This window comes from Eucalyptus grandis, chromosome 1 (assembly GCF_016545825.1).
Source record: "Eucalyptus grandis isolate ANBG69807.140 chromosome 1, ASM1654582v1, whole genome shotgun sequence".
Lineage (NCBI taxonomy): Eukaryota > Viridiplantae > Streptophyta > Magnoliopsida > Myrtales > Myrtaceae > Eucalyptus > Eucalyptus grandis.
In genome coordinates, this window is record NC_052612.1 from 15,269,121 (window position 1) to 15,289,493 (window position 20,373).

General features: G+C 41.1%; 2 pseudogenes; both read right to left on the reverse strand.

Annotated features, from left to right (window-relative positions):
• Positions 1 to 9,938: 9,938 nt before the first annotated feature.
• Positions 9,939 to 11,345, reverse strand: LOC120287773 (annotated as a pseudogene).
• Positions 11,346 to 13,459: 2,114 nt separating this feature from the next.
• LOC120288775 lies at positions 13,460 to 18,054 on the reverse strand (annotated as a pseudogene).
• Between the last annotated feature and the right edge of the window lie 2,319 nt (positions 18,055 to 20,373).

Here is a 20,373-nt window from a genome sequence, read left to right on the forward strand (position 1 = left end):
TCGTGAATAGGGAAATATTTTTCGATAGTAAACTTGCTATGGAACAAATAAGCCTCAATGTCACATCTATGTCATGCTGCTGCGTGACCCTTGATATAAATATCCTCGCATGTAATAAGATAGCTTGAAGAAACGCAATCGGTTAGGCACTCACTATAAGTAGCCCAAATAAAAACTATTCCAATTTTAGAGAAGAAATATTTTAAAGTTAAATATACATGGCTTTTAACCATCGGATATACGCAATTTAGCGATTTGAGAATTGACATGTTCGCTACTATAAAAAAAATTAATTAGTTGTCACGATCGTCAAAGCTGCCGCAACCTCCATCATTGAGCCCACGCCCCGCCGTGGCTGCCGAGCTTAGCAGCAAATTTGTTAACGTGGACGAGCAAAGGACTCGAGCTCAAAGCTGTTGAGGTCGAGGCAGATCGTAGCAGACCAAATCTGGCTATTGAGCGACGACCAACCTTCACCACCATGACCTCCATCCTCGATCAGATTGCCTCGCCGTGGCCACCATGACCACATACAGAGTTCCCTCCTCTGTCATCGTTGCCGTTAAGTCACTACTCTCTCTCTCAAGGCAGCACCTCCACTGGTGAAATGTCAAATCTCAGAACCGGCCAACACCGGCGTCACACTTCCAGATCTGAAACCAGGCTCATCTATGGCCACGACTAGCGAGATTGAGATACTTATTACTGACGATCAAGGACGGATCTCAAATACCAAAAAGGAAAATAGAGCAAGTAGAGGCCATGCTCAGGAAGACAAGCCAACCACAAAGCACGTGTTTGGTAACAATTCTATTCAGAATGATTCCAATAAAAATAATTCTTTTTATTGTTTCGGACAATTAAATTATGTTCTCAAGAATAGATTTTAATCAGAAATAATTCATCTTTATTATGTTTCCGAGAACAATTAGAATTCTGTTCCCGAATAGATTTCAATCAGAAATAATTTTTTTATTCTGTTTCCGGAATAATTTCTAAGCATTTAAAATTGTTTGATAATTGTCCAAAATTTCTGATTCGACGAGGCGACCGATGGCCAAGCGGGATTGGGTGGGCGAGGCCCGCCTAGCCACCGGCAAGGCTCAGCCTCACTAAATCGCGAGGCTTGCCTAGCCCCAACGAGCTCACTGGACCGGTTGCCAAGAAGCGCGATGGCGGTAGACAACAATTGTGGGACGGCGGTCGATGAAGAAGAAAAAAAAAGACAAGAAGAAGAGAAAAGAGAAGAAGAAGAGTTGATTTTAATTCTTAAATTTGTTCCCAGAATAAGAATCAATTTTTTTTTAATTATTATTCTTTATTCCGTTCCAAATCTACTTCATGGAACAAAAAATAAAAATTTGTTCAGGAACAAAATTTTACCGAGCAGCGATTTTGTTCCCAAACTAATCCTGGAACAAAAATCAAAATCAAACATTTTTACCAAACAATGCCAAATCGAGTGGTTTAGCTTAAACACCAGGGCGTGGCCAGCCCACGAAGAGGCATGGACATTAGATTCAAGGTGGCTAGAGGAAGAGAGAGTTTGACGGAGAATTTTAATTTTGTGACTATAGGAAGAGAAAGATTGGGACTCGATCTACAATTAGATCGAGTAACACACCACGTCGGTGCTAGTGCGACGCTCCTAAATCACTGAATATTTTCTCATTTTGCAAAAAGATAAATAATAGAACAAACTTCACCTAACGTTTCACTCTCGAATTACTGTATAACATAATCGCGGGAAACAATGTTGATATAATAGATATTTCCTTTTGCACGTGTTGCTGATTTAGTTTTTCAGTTATTACAGTTAATGGAGTCATGTGTGTTGGTTATCATAGTTTTTTTAGGTGTTAGTGGGGTAAATGTTTTATGCAAAATATGGGTAGTTATGGTGTGTCTTACGTTATTTATTTTGTCTTTGTAAAGACTTGGTTGTTCTGTACGTAAGATGAAGTTTCAGCCTCATTTCTCCTCCCTTTAGCAATTTAACAGTGGTATCAGAGCCAGAGAGAAGTGTGAGAGAGTTAAAAAAAAAAAGGTTTAGAGGTGTGAGATACTTTCGTGAAAAAATTATAGTAGCAATATTTCCAATGGCCACCGACAATTTTATTCAACCAGCAATTCCACGCTTTGATGGTCACTATGACCATTGGAGCATGCTGATGGAGAATTTTTATGATCAAAGGAGTATTGCTCGGTTGTCGAATCTGAATTTAAGAGCCGCGTAGGCATGACTTTGTGATCCTAGAAAGCAGAATTGGAAGCTAGAAAGTTGAAGGACCCGAAGGTAAAAAATTATTTTTCAGGCTATTGATCGTCTCATCCTCGGAGACTATTCTTTGCAAAGAAACTTCCAAGAATATTTGGGATTCTATGAAAATAAATATCAAGGCTCATTAGAGTGAAGCGTGTACAGCTTCAAGTTTTGAGAAAGATTTTGAGACATTAGCGATGAAATATGGAGAATCATCACTAGTTATTGTGCCGAAACAATGGAGATTAGCAATAAGATGCGATTCCATGGCGAGAAGATGGACGATGTCACCATTATGGAGAAGATTTTGCATTCCTTGACATCAAAGTTTAATTATATTGTCTGCTCAATTGAAGAGTCGAAAGACATAGATGCGCTCTCTCTTGATGAATTGCAAAGCTCCTTATTGGTCCATAAACAGGAGATGAACAGAAGTTCAACAGTAGAGGAGCAAGCATTGAAGGCTTCTACCAATACTCATTCTAACAATTTCAGAGGAAGGGGTAGAGGTAGAGGAGGGGAGATCGAGGAAATAGAGATGTTGGCAGGAATTTCAAAGCCAACAATGACCAATTTCAAGGCAAAGGCAAAGCACGAAATCCTAACAAATTTAAGGTTGAGTGTTTTAGATGTTATAAATTTGGTCATTATGCATCTGAATGTTATACTAGGCTGCCTAATAATAAAGAAAAGGCAGAGAGTTCAAATTTTGTTGAAGAAAAGGAAGCAGAAACGTTGTTGATGGCTGTTCAAGATGAAAAGAAGCGTGAATCAGATATTTGGTATGTGGATACAGATTGCAGTAACCACATGAGTGGAAGTAAGTCTTCTTTTCTCATCTAAATGAAGATTTCATTCCACTGTGAGTTTTAGGGATCATTCTACGTGAAAGTGATGGGAAAATGTAATATTAAGATAAGAACCACAAATGGTTTTGTGGAAACGATCTCTAATGTATTAAAAGTGTTATTGTATGTTCTGACTTGAAAAGTAACCTATTGAATGCTAGCCAATTATAAGAAAATGGGTTATATAATCACCATTCAGAGGAGTGTACTGAAATTTATGATTCTGTTAAAAGTGTTATTGCAGTTGTTTCTATGAGTTCAAATAGATTCTTTCCATTAAAGATTGAAAATATGCAATCTTGTTTGATGGCTGAAAAAGAAAGATCCATCATGGCTATGACATTTTCGCTATGGTCACTTGAGTTTTGGTGGATTGAAGACCCTCAAACAGAAAAACATGATGACAAGTCTTCATCAAATTACTGTTCCTTCCCAAGTCTGCGAAGAATGTGTTGTTAGCAAACGGCATCGTTCTCAATTTTCAAAAGAAAAGTCATGGAGAGCAAATGATGTTTTGCAGCTGGTGCATTCAGATATTTGTAGTCTTATAAACCCATCTTCTAATGGAAGTAAAAGATACTTAATTACTTGATGATTTTTCCAGAAAAACTTTGGTTTATTTTTACAAGAAAAATCAGAAGCTTTTCCCACATTTAAAAGCTTCAAAGCTCGTGTTGAAAATGAAGCAGGAAAAACTATTAAAACTCTTCGAATAGATCGTGGTGGTGAATATTGCTCCAAAGAATTTGAAGTTTTTGTGCGAGCATGGCATTCGAAAATAGCTTACTTGCTGCATATACACAACAGAATGGTGTATTTGAGAGAAAGAATAGAACCATTCTCAACATGGTGAGAAGCTTATTGGCAAAAGGAAGAGTTCCAAAGACTTTTTGGCCAGAAGTAGTAAATTGGAGTATTCATGTTTTGAACGAAGTCCAACTTTGCTGTTCGAATATGACACCTGAAGCTTGGAGTGGAAGAAGACCAGCTGTAGATCACTTGAGAATTTTGGATGCATCCCATATGCCCACGTTCCGGATGTGAAAAGGAAGAAACTTGATGACAATGCTGAAAAATGTGTCTTTCTTGGTGTAAGTGAAGCATCCAAAGCATATAAATTATTCAATCCACTAACAAAGAAGATTGTGACTAGTAGGAATGTTGTTTTCAATGAAGAGAATACTTGGGATTGGAATAGACAGTAGCCTACCCAAGTTCTTTATGACAATGATGCTGAACATGAGCAAATTTCAGCACCTTATATGCCCCAAAATTCATCAAATACAACTTCTACAACTGCTGGAATTTCACCAATAGGCGCTGAAGTCAATGAAGAAGAAGTCCAATCTTTTCGCCGTGTTAGAAGAAAGCCTGCTTGGATGGAAGATTATGAGGTAACTGAATTGGAGATTCAATTACTCACTTTGCCTTATTTTCAGACTATGACTCTACAACTTTTGAGACTATGACTCTACAACTTTTGAGAGTGCTGTCAAAGAAGAAAAACGGAGAAAAACGATAGATGATGAAATTAATTCCATTGAAAGAAATGATATTTGGGAGTTATTTGATCTTCCGGATGGACAAAAACCATTGGTGTAAAGTGGGTCTTTAAAACAAAACTAAAGGAAAATTGTGAAGTTGACAAATATAAAGCACGTTTAGTAGCCAAGGGATACAAGCAGCAATATGGAATCGACTATACGAGGTTTTTCTCCGGTTGCGAGACATGACACGATCACATTGGTGGTTGCATTGGCAGCACATAATTCTTGGCCTATATTCCAATTAGATGTCAAATCGGCATTCTTGCATGAGTACTTGGAGGAACGGTATTTGTCGAGCAACCCCTGGTTATGTCAAGATTGGAAATGAGCATAAAGTTTATAGATTGAAGAAAGTTTTTATGGGCTAAACAAGCCCTCGGGCTTGGTATAGTCGCATTGAAACTTATTTTCTTAAAGTTGATTTTTCAAAATGTCCTTATGAGCATACGCTTTTTTGTCAAGATTAGAGATAAAGAAAAATGCTTATTGTCTACTTGTATGTTGACGATCTTATATTCTTGGAAGTTGTGATGGCATGTTTGAAAAATTCAAGAAATCTATGATGGTTGAGTTTGAAATGTCTGATCTTGGTATGATGCATTACTTCCTTAACATAGAAGTGGCATAATCGGATGATGGAATCTTTATTTCTCAAAAAAAATATGTGGGAGAAATTTTAGACAGGTTTCAGATGAACGATTGTAATCCTGTAAACACTCCAGTTGAGTTTGACTTAAAGTTATACAAAGATCGTGAAGGGAGGAAGGTTAATAGCACACTTTATAAACAAATTGTGGGCTGTTTGATATATTTAACTGCAACAAGACCAGACATAATGTATTATGAATTTAATTAGTAGATATATAGAGAATCCTACACAAATGCATTTGTTAGTTGCCAAGAGAATCCTTCGTTACTTGCATGGAACTAGAGACTTTGGGCTATTTTACAAGAATGGTGAAAAGTCCGATTTGTTGAGATTTATTGATAGTGACTATGCAGGAGATCAAGATGATAGGAGGAGCATTCGGGTTATGCTTTTATGTTTGGAATATGTGCTATTTCGTAATCATTCAAGAAGCAACCAATTGTCACATTGTCAAGTACAGAAGCTGAATTTGTTGCTGCAACAGCTAGTGCTTGTCAAGCTATTTGGCTAAGGAGAATTCTTGAGATGCTACAATTCAAGCAACCGGGACCTACTAAAAATTTTGTGACAATAATCAGCAATAAAACTCTTCAAGAATCCGGTGTTACGTGGAAGGAGCAAGCACATTGATGTGAAGCTTTATTTCTTGAGAGATCTTAGCAATAATGGAACAAGTGATCTAATTTAATGCAGGAGTGAAGATCGAGTTGCTGATATATTCAAGGCCTTCAAGGTGGAGTCATTTGTGAAGCTCAGAAGTTTACTATATGTTTGCACGATGAAAAATACATGGAAGAAGCAAGCATATTGATGTGAAGTTTTATTTCTTGAGAGATCTTAGCAATAATGGAACAAATGATCTAATTTACCGCAGGAGTGAAGATCGAGTTGCTGATATATTCAAGGCCCTAAAGATAGAGTCATTTGTGAAGCTTAGAAGTTTACTAGGTGTTTGCATGTTAAAAGTTAAATTGAATGTTAGCAAACATCAGTCTAAGGGAGGGATTATTGATATAATAGTTATTTCCTTTGCACGTATTGCTGATTTGGTTTTCAATTATTAAAGTTAGTGGAGTCATGTGTGTTGATTATCCTAGTTTTTAGGTGTTAGTGGGGTAAATGCTTTATGCAGAACATGAGTAGTTATGGTGTATTTTATGTTATGTATTTTGTCTTTTGTAAAAGACTTGGTTATTCTATACGTAAGATGAAGTTTCAACCTCCTCTCTCCTCCCTTTAGCAATTTAACAAACAGCACTACTTGTGTTCCCATTTCTCTCGTGCTCTCGTTCTCAACATTGGAAAAATTACTGCAAAAATACTACGTAGAATGGTAAATAATGTAACCCAGGACCGTCCTAATGGTGCATGTAAAATGGAAGAAACAAAAGGGTGTAATCCCCGGATTCACAAAAACCATCCTCGAAGATTTGCAGTTCTAAAATGAATCACAAAGGGTAGATCCCGAATTCAGATCATGCGCTTCGCCAAGAACTCGTGCATGAAGAAGAGATATAAAATGCCTGGAGAAACTTTCGTTACGTGCAAATTGTTCTTTAGCACGACAATGTTGATCTACTGCGTACGTATCTATGAATTCTTTGGCAACATAGACATGCCAGCCAACAAAATCCAGATTGTTACCGACCCTCTCAAAATATCCCAGATTTCATATCAAAACCAGCACACTGTACAGTTTCTCCCTGTCAAAGTCTACAATGACAAAGGTCAACAGGGGGCAATTAATTGCTAAGTCTCGAGCATTTCTGATGTAGAAAATATTGGTAGAATGTCTGAAGTTTGCATTTAATATCCCATTTGGTAGCAAACTACATTAAGCAAATTCACTTGATGCTAAAAAAAACAGAGCTTTATTTCGTTCAACCATCACAACATTTCTACCCGCTACCGGTAGGAACAAATAGTAAGTTCCAAGCAAACCTACACTCCTTATGTGCAATGTGAAAGCAATTAGATTCAAGAATAAGAATTGATTCTCAAGAATCTGAACATTCTGAGGTTCTGAAGGGTTATGTAAAAATTAGTCCACACCAATCACATAAACCTTATGGAGATCCAATGTGAAGCATCGGAACAAGCACGATCTCCTTGGCCACTGCACAATGTGAGCTGATACCTCATAAATTCAGAGGAAACATGTACTGGCCACCCAAAGTAGAAAGACACATGAGTAAATGACTCCAATGCACAGGGAGAACAACATTACCTAAAATGAAGCCGTCTGCTGTCAAATTTTTCTGTTCACTCTAAAATTTCTATTCCATACGGATCTTATTTCTATTTACCAATGCACAAGTAGAGCGCTCGTTAAAATATCTAACCAACTCTTTGTTCTTAAAGGCAAGTACTAATCCAACTTCCTCCTTCACACTTTCTTTAAGTTCCTATATATGCATCAAAACCTCAGTAAAGAGAAGTTCATGACAAGGGGCAAGACCTTTAAGCTGAGTGGAATACTAAACATACCGTGCAAGAAAAGAATATTGGAAGGCATTTCTACAGAAAGAAGATTAGAAATCATGGACTCAATTCATTTTCTGCAAGCATGAGATATAGGACAGGGTACAGGGAAGACCGCAGAGGGAGACCGAGAGTTCTAGAGTGAGGTAACAAGAGAGGCTATTATACTTCAGACAAAAGCAATACCTAGCACTGGAAATGATGCTGTTCGACATGTCAAAGGTGATACAAATGAAGTAGTAATGGGGACAAAATAAGACATATTTGTTAAAAAAGAAGTACAATTTTCTTCCATTATTGCCAGGATTAAGTTAACCAGCCTGTAAAATCTCTTTCGCGTGTAAGCATAGTGGAAGCGTTTGATACATGTTAATCCTTTCCGGACTTTAAGGATGTCGCACATACAGAATGAGCTAAGCAAATAAGTCAGACGATATCAAATATAGTAAGAAATGCTCAACTAGCTATGTGCATTCCTTTTAACAACAAGCAAAGGAGATATGCACAAAACAGTAAGAAATTTACAACAGTTTTTCTTAGAGAAAGCTCCTAATGCAGCTTTGCCACCAAAAATACTAAGGAAATATAAACATGAAGCTTTTCACAGGAGAAGAATAAGAAGGAAGAACTGCCACTAACTGCCTGTAAAGCAGGATTTAGGGTTAATAAAAGCTTACCAATAGCTCAAATGTGGATATTCCCTAAACCTGAGATAAACAATCTCCCAAGCAATTATCCATGCAGGTAAGAGACTGAAAACAATTCGACATATAGCCCTTAGACCTTAGCTATGTTTACATTTGAAGGGGAGCTGACATTGGTGGATCCCTCCTTTCCAGTTTCATTATTTAGATTCATCTGGTTGCAAAACAAACTAGGGGAACTAACTGTTGATTGCCCTGGCTCTCTATAAGCAAGTAACTGGTTGGAAATTGGAGTTTGGTGTTCCTGCCTTTCCTTACACCTGTGTCCCTTTTCTTTCTTTTCTATTTACTTCATAAAAAAATAGAGATATACTAAAAGGAACACTTGTGTTTCCACTAGGGCCTTGTTGTTTCACAAAAAATTAATACTTTCAAGTGGACAGAAAAAGATACTTTCTAGGCAACAATTCTTTCCCATCCTTCTAATAACAAACACTTTCAACGGAACGGGGAATGTAAAGAGAATTCATAACATAGATCCTTTTCCCTCAACTAATTTGCAATTGCGAAACATGTCTATACATACACAAACAGTTGTAATTCCATCCAATCCACAATCCAATTCCCTGTGATCCCTATCTTCCCATGTTCTCAAATTTGTAAAAATAAATTTTCACTGGAGTTATCTGCAATTAAATAGCGGGGTAGCAACAAAGAGCTCTAATCTCAAACCTGTAGAGCACAATCTCCCCAGAAGTAACAAGTTTCCCGCCCAAATGGCAAAGATCTAGCTAGGGGCCTAAGGCTGGCCCTTCATTGGGAGAAGCAATACTGCCACCAAGAAGTATAAGCTGAAAGGAGTTCACTCATATCATTCATTAATTCAGAAGGACAATTGAACAGTAAAGACAATTTTTACTAAGGTCTCTCATTTAGTATGGCAAAAAGGAAGAGAAACTGAAAATGAGGGGCAATACAACATTTGCTTCATCAGTGCCCAACAGTGCTGCCATGCTGTTAAAAACATAGGGAGTTTGCCTGGTAGACCTATTTAATATAACCCGGTTACACTTGTTCATCGCAAAAAGGAACAGGAGATTGAGCAAATCCCAATTTTTGTACTATATTCTTACTCCACCTTCTAGTCTGTCATAATTACTGCCACTATACTAATGGCCAAGCATCATAGTTTCCAATATAGCCAACTCTCACTAGAAAGCACCGACTTGGACAGTTTAATAGACATTCTCATCTCTATCAATCCTTTTCCCCCATTCTCACATTCTTCTTAGTTCCATCTTCTGCATTTATCATAGATCCTAATGCACTAGGCTCACCAAGCCACCCACATCATCCGGGACTAGAAACACCCAAGCTCAAAAGTGAAATCTCAAGATGCATATCAGCTAGTCAGTGAGTTTGATCGAAATTCGTCAACTGACCCATTACAATTCAAGCATTTTCTCCGATTTAAATGGCAAGACCTGATGGACAATTAAAAAGTACTTAACAAGAAGACAAGTCGACAAGTAAATTCCACTGATACAACAACATTATCAACAATAACAATAACAGCAAGAAAAATGATTTTTCGCATGATTGTCAAACATTACCGGCCTCAAATGAGCATTCACATGCAAAACCGGTACACAATCACTGACCGATTGATCAAGGCAACTCAGTGAGCCCCGCCTCGAACACAAACCCTCTGCAGAAACCGTCCCCATGCGCCGGAATGCCCTCTATCCACCTCCACTCCGCTTTCTTGTCAAGGCAATCCCACAACGCCAATCTCCCGACCCTTTTCCCCGAAAAGCACACCCTGTTCCCACCTCCGAACACCTTGAACTTGCTCGACTCCGCGAAGCTCTGGAACATCTCCACGGGCATCCGCCCCGCCTCTTCCCACTCCAGCGTCTCCAAATCCAGCCTCAGAATCAAGATCGTCGAGCAGGAAGCGTTCAGCGCGAACGAGGACTTCAATCCGCCCACCATCAGGATATTGTTCTCGGTGCCCTTCACGAGGCGCGGCCGCTTCAATATGTCGAACACGTCACCCCACTCGTGCTTCTCCAGCCTGATCCAGTGGTGCGCCGACTTCAGAGTCCTGAGCGAGCAAGAGAAGAGCTTCCACTGGCTCCTCCACGGCGACCCGATGTCGCAGAGCGCGTAGACGGCGTCGGAGGCCAGGACGGGGCTGCGGGGCTTGGAGGGCAGGTTGGAGGAGAACTTGAGCCACCGCGTGGAGGATCCGGAGCCGGAGCCGGAGCCGGTGAAGTAGAGGGCAGCGAGCTCGGTGAGGACCATGACGCGGTTGGCGGAGTCAACGAGGACGGAGCCGTGGCGGGACCAGGCGGAGCCGAGCTGGGGAGGACGGGTAGCGGCGGGTCAGGGGTTGCAGGCGACGAGGGACTTGGCCGCGTCGGGGAGTCGTCGGCGGAGGAGTCGCCCCAGAGGTAGACGAGGCCGAGGGAGGAGGCGACGGGGTGGAGGGAGCGGAAGGGGAGGAAGGACAGGGAGAAGCGGAGCCACAGGTTGTCGCGCGGGTCGAAGGCGTAGAGGAGGGAGGGGAGGAGGTGGTGGCCACGTGGCCGTGGTGGCCGTGGCCGTGGCCGTGGTGGCCGTGGTGGCCGTGGCCGTGGTGGTGGTGGGGAGGGCGGAGGGCGAGGAGGCGGAGGGGAAGAGCGGCGAGATGAGGCGGAGGAAGGGAGGGGAGGTGAGGGTTTGGAGGAAGAACTTGGAGAGGGATCGGCACACGATGATCTGGCGGAGCGGGAGGGCGGCGAAGATCTGGTGGAGGGTGTCCTCCGGCAGCCGGTAGATCGGCGGCGGCGCGCCCTCGTCGTCGTCCATGGCCGCCGCTCCTTGGACTGAGTCTCACACACACAGGAGAGAAAGCGAGAGAGAGAGGAGAGAGAATATTTCAGAGCTGCAGAGGTCGTAGGCGTATTTTCGCGTTTTTTCTTTCTAGTCTTTTATAGAAAATGACAAGGTCGTTCAAAATGATGAAATACTGTAATCTGAAGATTTCCTCTTCCTCTTCTTTTTCTTCTTCTTCTGTGCAATTTTTCGCCTCGGAGTTTTAAAAATTGATTGGATTCATCCCAATTGCGATCCCGATCCAGTGCTCACTACGCATCTCCCAAAAAAAAAAAAAAAAAAAAGGAAATTATTTTCTTAGAAAAAGATAACACTATTATATGAGGTGGCGCCACCGTATCATACTTGTAAATTCTCTTTACTAAAAGAAAAGTTGAGCATGTTTAGAATATGATTATTCATTACGTGCTAGACCCGACAAAATATGTCATAAAATCTTTTCTTAATTCACATTTGATAAGTCGGATTGTTATATGAGTTAATCATAATTCAATAAATGGATCATTAATAGATTTAAAATGATAAATTTTAAGATAATATGAATATTGGGAGTTTATAATTTACTTAAACTCGACTTACATTTATGTTGACAAAAAAAAAAAAACCTTTATGATTGTCTCTTCAACTTGCTTCATTTTACTATAATTCGATTTCACACTTGTTCACCCTATCTTTTCACCTTAATCAAAGTATGAATTTTCCTAAACTTGGTTAAATATAGATATATTTTAGAAATATGGGTTGAGTCATATGAATGAGGTCGATATAAATGACTAAATTTGTATTGTATAGAATTAAATCAATTTGAATCAAACTGTTTTTAGTTGACTCAAATTCCACCCGGGCCACCTGTTTAACAAATCTATAACATACCAACTATTATCATAGCATGCACCAATGGATTTTCCATGTTCACTGCATCTTACCCTTCATAAAGTCACTAAACTGGTTGTATATGAACCTAATGTAGTCAATCATTAGATCACGAGAATCATACTTTGCTCAAATCAAAGGCTAGGATGCATCGAGCTTACATACATTTAGAGCACCTAAAATCATTCCTAAATTTGACCAATTAAATGGTTATTTGTACCTTGGCTCATGGGTCAGTTCAACACACTCATCATTCTAGAGTCGGGTTCTTTTTTCCCTTTCTGGGCCAGAAAAGCGATATCACATTCACTCACGATCCACAACATCAAGATTGATTGGGAGGACTCGCCGGATCAAGTCGATCCTATCCGCCGCAATCGCGATTATCTCGATCCCACGGGTGCCCACGTTTTGAAGTAGACCCCGGTACAGGACCGTACTTCGGGAAGTATTCGCCCAAATTCATTGATCACGCCAACCAAGAAAGTCAAACTTTATGGCCGCACCGCATCATCCGCGAAGGCAGCAGGGAAATTGCCCAAACACGGTCTAGACGAGTAATCTCCATGAAGTCGGGAGGAAACTCACTAAACATCAAAACATTCAGGCAATATTCATTGGTTTTGGAGTTTCATTGAAACGGAGGAACCCTCCATATGGCGATGCCGAGCAACGATGTCTCGATCCGGACTCGTAATGTAACGGGATAAACCAGAAAGCCAGTTCGAGAAAAAAGGACGGATCTTAACATAATCGACAACTATGACATTTTAAAACAGACCGTAATCGCTAATTCATCACAACATTAGGTGAGGTTCTTGCCCGCTGATTCATGGTTCGACCCGAATATAAAGTGCTCTATATTATCACCACGCCTTCCACCCGTTTACTCCTACAGTAACAACAGCTGAAGAACATACCGCCAACTGCATCGTCGACTGACTTATGATCCTATACATAAATATGTAAACCCAAACCCGTATATGTTAAAAACTTCATCGCCTACTAATCAGACCCATCTAAAAGGTTCTCTCACAAGTTACATGTTACTGAATCCTAGGGTTAAAGTCTAAAAGCAGGTGGGGCTGTCCATTGCGAGTCTGCCCATTGGTGGAAGACTGCTGCTGCATATGCTGCTGCTGCTGCTGCTGCTGGTGCTGCAGTTCGGGCCACCACCAAACTGATGCAATGGTGGCTGGCGAGCAGGGTTGAGGGATTGGCCTCAAAAGGAGCACCGTTGACTGCTGGCATCTGGCCTGCAGCTATTTTAAACTTCGTTGGACTTCCTCCTTCAGTGCTTCATTTAGAGCTGCAAGCCCAGGAAAGAAAGCAATTCAAACGGAAACATGAAGCAACACACCCAAAACTGGAGAAATAAGACAGACCAAAAATTTATAACCAGATGTCAGCGAAGAATCCCTGTATAACATTGTAAACTTATGTCCGGCCTAAAGGATGGTTGCTTATGAAGGAAGAGTCTAGGGAATGCCTGCTAAGAGCTTAACTTGTGCAATCCATGAGACCAATAATTACAAACTTCGGTTGATTTATCTTAACTATTCTAATTTGGTTTTCAAGTTTGCAATTATATATAACCGGGGGAAAGAATGACTCTTTGAAGATGTAATCTTTCAGTAGTACAATTTCAGTATTTGACTTTTTAGCAGGAATCTCTGCATTTCAGTACCTGCGTTCTAAGTACAAGATGGAAATACGAGACATGCACGATTGTGAACCTAATTAGTTAATTAGGAATTCCAAAAAAAGTCGAATGATTAATTTAAATCAGTTGTATACTGAGAAATGCATTGAATGCGTGACTATATGGCTAGCCAGCCTATTAAAATTTAATGAAGATTTCAATCATCCTTTAAGTTTGGAAGTTTTTAATTTGAGATAGATAACTGCACATCCAACACCTTCATGTTTGGTACTGGATACAGAGTTAAAAGGAAAATACCATCTCGCAGTTGTGCTTGTTGCTCCATAGCCTGTAACCTCCAGTTTGAGTTCCTTATTTTCTGCCGTCAACCCAGTAGTATCTCTCTGCATCAATTAAATGAGGTTCTGGCGCGTTAGCCTTCCACAAAAACATTATTAACTCTGCTTACAGTTATACTTGTGCAAAGTTAGGTTTAACAGGATAAAGGCCGAAGTGGGTGAGTCAGGGCCACAGAAGGACTAGTAGCATCTCTCTGCATCAATTAAATGAGGTCCTGCACATTAGCCTTCTTCAAAACATTATTAACTCTGCTTACAGTAATACTTGTGCAGGGTTAGATTAGTGAGTCAGGAATGAGGACTAATTAAGACAGATTCAACGTCAGTGATGCCACAAGATGAACTAAAGACTCAAGCATTACACCATCAGGTAAAATAGACAAGGAACAAACCCCAGGACTTATTCATTCCAACTATCGTTTAATTCAAAAAAGACTCAGCATAAGTAATCAGTTGCCAACCCCAGTCTGGTAGGAAAAAGTATTGACATCCTGCTAAGTGAAAAAATGAAGAAATTTGTGACGACACAAAACCCAAAAGGGTAAAGTCCTTGGTCTTTAACAAGCTCTATCAAGCTACAAAAAGAACCAGCGTAGAACATAGCACAGAATAGACAGCATAAATGATAACAAGAATGAAGATAATGAAGTACTCAAATTACAAAAAATGAGTTGCCACACTTGAAAGTCTCTTTTTAAATGAGCTACACTTTTTGCAGTAAAACTCTGACAAGATTTGAACTTTAGAATGAACAATACCAATCTTATGAGGCTACAAATTATATTATCCTCCTCAAAGAGGATACCATACCTCATATTTAATCTCACCCTCTCAAGACCACCAGACCGAACAGTTGCAAGTGTTTTCAGGAAACACAGGAAGTAGGCAGCTAAGCTGAACAATATATTCTAAGGACTTATCCCATCTAAGCTTAAAGAAATACTACACCTAATCATCTTATGTCTCTTGATACCCTCATGCCAAACAACAAGTCCATCAATAACATTCCTCTATTTATAATAATGAGATATTTTATGGAGCCTGGCGAGAGATGAAAGAATTTATGTTCTGTTACATCTTAATAACACATTTTACAGTGGTGGTACATCAGGCATATCAGTTACTAGAGCTTCAACTTATATTACCAACAATGCGCCATCCTTAATTAAAATTCTGGTTCATGGCTCTTCCAAATCCATACCTGTTTGGAATGATAATTACTACTTAGAATAGTTCGTCCAACATCTTGCATATCAATCTTTTCTTTTGGGTTGGTCGTTAGTTTATCCCTTTCTGCCTGCAGGAAAGGGGCAGAAGTTCTTCTTTGCACTTCTTTGAAGAATTGTGAAAGGATAAGATATTCTTAGGGGGGTACCCTCCAAGGGTACTAGGGCACTGGGTGATTGATGTTTTGCTGGCAACAACTGATGTTACTTTTTCTTTATTTGAAAGAAGAGAAGCTTGACTGATTTTGGCCAACATGATATACAGTTCAGAGCCAAAATGAAAATGTTAGCAAAAGTCATGATCAAACCAAATCAAAGTAATGTTAACAAACAAAATGGAGTGGTTGCAACATTCGGATGCCACTTAACTTTTTCTCAATTCCATTGGTTCGCTTGCATAGAACCACATCCCACATATTATGACCTCAAAATTTAAGATGCAAAAAAAAATGTAGAGGCAAGTATGGGAATGAACAGGTAATGTCAGAGGAAGCTTTTACAGAGACAGGTAAGAAACTATCATATTTAAAAAGGCATAATCTTTTGGTTCAGACAGGTCCAACGTTACGACTGATAACCCACTCAGGAATCATGCTGGACTTTCTGAGGTAGCTATAACTCACATTTCTGAATACATAATCAAAGCAGCTATAATAAAGTGGAACCCAGAAATATTCCAAAGCTACGTTCTGCTCTTCCGTGTAAAAGCATCCTTACCTTTTTGTGCCCTTTTCTTTCTGGCCATAGATGCTGTTTTGCCAATTAAATTTTTACTCCCATTATATGGAAATATCTACTTTCGACATATACAACTAGAAGAATCAATCTACTCCAATAGATATTTCACAGCACGTGTTATTACTTGCTATGGCCTTTGAGTATCAAGAAGAGATTATATTATAGAACTGAAGTCTTACAAGAAAACACAGGAACGACGTGAATCTGCCACACCAGCTTCAAATTCCTTTTGCCTGATTTTGTTATAAAAACAGAGTATAAAAACTATAAAACTAATAAAATGCAATTCATCTTAATGCATATCCCGATTACCAACAAAAATCAGCCTAACTGAAGGTATAAATTTGAACATGTAGATGAACAGGTCACTATAAATTAGGTAATCCTCCAGATCAGAAACAGCCACACCACAATGAATTCAAGCTATGGTGTCATTATTTGGACATGCTCTATCGTCTTTAGTTTAATCCTTTCTTTTGCATCCTTGGCATTTAGTCTTCTATAGTAGAGGTTTTACACGGGTAATTCTTTTATTCACCTTCTTCTAGTAAATATAATCAAATTGTAGAGAAGATTCAAGTGTGGTGAAACAATGATAGGATTTGACTAAGAAGAAGCCAGGCCACCGAGTTAGATAGACCCCCAAAACCCATATTCCCCACCACCTCCAACAACAGAAAGCCAACCTCCATACCTGTAGCAGCGTGACCTGAGCAGAGAGAGTGGTTGCTTCTGTCTGAAGTGTCTGCACCTTCCTCTCAAGCTCATTTTGTGTATCGTATCTTCCTCCTTCGGAACGTGCCACGGACTGTCGGTTTAAGAATCTATCAACATGAATAAATCCAGTAAGAAAAGAGAATTTGAAAGTAATTTACTCCAGATAAACCCCCTTGAGTACAACATAAGAGTGATCAAAGCAAATATTTCTCCGCTAAAACTCGACAAGCTTTCGATTTTGCTCTAAGAAACAGTTCAATTTAGACTGTTAATGATTGTAGGAAACAAAGATTTCAAACTATCTCAACCATTTGCAGCACAACGGCACCAACAGCCGTAATAAAAAACTGCAAGAAGCAAGGTCAGAAGGCGCCAGAACGAAAAGTACCAGGTTTTCTAACTTCCGATGCTACGATTCGAAACCAGATATGGTCGAACCATAAGATTGAAAATCATGCAACCGCAACTTTCGTACAGACAAATGCAAATAATTTGGCATGTGCTCATACATTGAAAGACCGAAAGTCAATACAAAGCTAACGAAAGGAGAGCACACCCAAAAGCCCAAAGCACACCTTTTAGCCCTCTTAGGATCAATCAAGGCCAGCTCGGCCAACCTGTCAGGAGCCATGGCCTTCTTCGCAGCATCACTCATCATCAAGGAGTCGAGCTCGAACGGCGCCGACGAAGATCCGTCCATCGAGTTGCTGTGCCCTGTGGAACGCCCTCCTCTCGGAGGCCGCCGAAGCCGACTTGGCGCCGAATCTCGTCGCCGCCAGCCCCACCGCCGGCGCCGGTCAAGCTCAGCCCGTCGAAGAAGTCGGAGTCGACGGAGAGGCTCCGGAAGTGGTTGATCCGGGGCGAGGGCTTCGGAGGACAGGTCTCGGAGTCCACCGCCATGGAAGTAGCAGCAGCAGCAGAAGCAGCGCCAGGAACAGCACCGCCGCCGCGGACGGGGTGGGGTGGTGGCGGCGGAGGAGGAGGAGGTCCCGGGCCAGAGGTCGAGGTCGGAGGCGTCGAAAGGAGGAAGTCGTCGAGGCGGAAGGTGGTGTCGGAGTGGGCACGGCGGTGGTGCAGGCGTGGCGCTGCAGGGTGTCCGGCATCTGCTCGATGATGTCCATGGCCGCGGCCGCGCCGACGACGCCGCCATGAGCGGGGGGCTTCGCGGAGAACTGCGGCGGCGTGGCCATCGGAAGGCCCGGGCCCCGCCGGCAGGAGGTTAGGTGGCGGTGGTCGGGTGGCGGAGAAAGGGATCGCGACGACGGAGAGAGAGAAAGGGCCAAGTGTGGCGTAGGAGATGGTTTTGATGGACTTTGACAAAATGAGGGAAATTAAAAAAGATGATGGGACGATGGGATGGTGATAATGAAGTGAGAACGCTTGTATGATTGAAGCTGACCCCCTCCCTCTCTTGACCCTTTAAAAAAAAAAAAAAAAAAACGCATCTTTATTTTATTCTTCTCTTTTTGATTCTAATTCGCTTGCTCGAGGTTTCACTAATTTTTAATCTAGTTTGTAAACAGTAGGGGATGGACCATGTACTCAAACCTAAACATCGCACTAAATTTAGCAATCCTTATAACCACGTAAACCTGAAACCATAAAGACATAACCGAAAAATAACATAATTTTTGTAAAAACTCGAATGTATAAAAGGTGGCAAAAAAATTATATAATCGTGGGATTTCGATGTGAAAAACGACACGAGGCACCCTTTTGCCAATTAGTGTGCATCACCCCTTTCCGGAAGGGAAAAACAAAAAGCGTAGTGATAAAATCCAAAGCGAAACCAACAATAATATCATCACGACCTAACCCATCAGTCCGTCACCAAATCCTGCTAACAACCGTCAATAATTTACTCCCGATTCGGTCCCTCTCCCGGGCGGGTACCGCCCACATCAACGCTCCTCCTGCTCTCCCTCCGGAATTCCCCGCGAGCCCTCCCGACAGTCATCTCCAAACAAAACAAACGGAGCAGGAGAAAGAAAAGAAAAGAACAGAAAATCAACGTAGGATGCGCAGTCACATCCCCGCGGTCTTTCTCTCGATCGGGGTCGTGTCTGCGGTTCCCCCAATTCTCCGAAAGCGACAGCATTCGAAAATCCCGGAGCCAGCAGTGGCGAATCAAATCCCGCATTGCTGATAATGTAAGATAATGGAGATTTTTAAAAAAATAATAATAATAAAAATTTGCGGTGGATGGAGAGGGGGAGGAAGAAGAAGAAGCGGGGGAAGGAAGGGGCGGGAGGAGGCGCCAGCGTCCTTTCGATTTTCCCCGTGAGCAATCGATTCGAGCGGCGACCTCAACGTGGTTTGTCGATGGTGCGCTGCGGTCCAGTCGCCGTCATGATTGCAGGTGTTGACCCGCCGGAGTAGCTCGCGGTGTTTACCGACAGACATGTAGATATCGCGCGAGGAAGGGGAAGAGTGTATACGCCCTCGGCCCCACGTGGGCTTTTGAGCTGATGGGGGGTGATAGTTGGGTTGGGCCTTTACTGGGCTTTCTGGGTAGAAAATCGTGGGCCTCTGTGTATTTGTGATGGGACTAGCCGAGGCCCCAGCAGGAAAACCGGGAGGTGCATACTCGACATAATTTTTCATGGATAGAAAATCACGACGTTCTAATTCTCCGGCCCCACCCCCGTTGCCATCTCTGCGCAGAAGTTAATGCTGCCAGGCCCTCATTCTCTCTTTGTGAATGCTTCTTGCATGGTATCCACCGCCTATGTTATTGACGTGCATGGAGAAACAAAGCACTTGCTCACAAGCCGACTCCCGAAGAGAAAGAAGAGAATGTTGAAGTATATCATGTCGCTGGCCAAGGTTCTTCACTCTTTATATACATTTGACTTCTCTCCATCTGTTACTATTAATTTAAGTAAAAAAGAAAGAAGAACGTTTAATCAATTTACTTGAACTACAAGACAAACAGGTTACGAGACCACAATGCCTTTGTGATGGCGAGGTTGGGCCATAGAAATTTGCTTTGGGGCAAACATAAGGACCTCATCAACCGTTACAAAGTGAAGAAAGTGCGACAGCTACTCCAGCCCCACCCAATTGCCATCCTTCTCTCACTTCCTCACAAGCTTAATTCTCAAAAGAAAATTCAAACATACTACATCACTTGGCTATAAGATTTAAATACTATTTATAAACATATAACTTCCCTTCACTTGTTAATTTAAGTTTCAAGTAAGATTTAAATGCTATTTACAAACATATAACTTCCCTTCACTTGTCAGTTTAAGTTTTCAAGTTGGGTTTTCTCAAAAAGGTAGAAGGAAAATTGGAAAAACAAGTGAATCGCTCATTTGAGTACTTGGAATCCCGCTATTTGGATGATTGCAATTCACAAGGTTAATGTTTATTTTAAGAATCTCGTGTGATGGTTTCTCAGAGTGAAGGGTTGCTCAAGGAGATGGTCCTCCTATGTTTCCCAAGCTTTTCCTCTGCACGTATCCATATTCGTTTCACCTTTGTTTTCCTTGCATACGATTCAT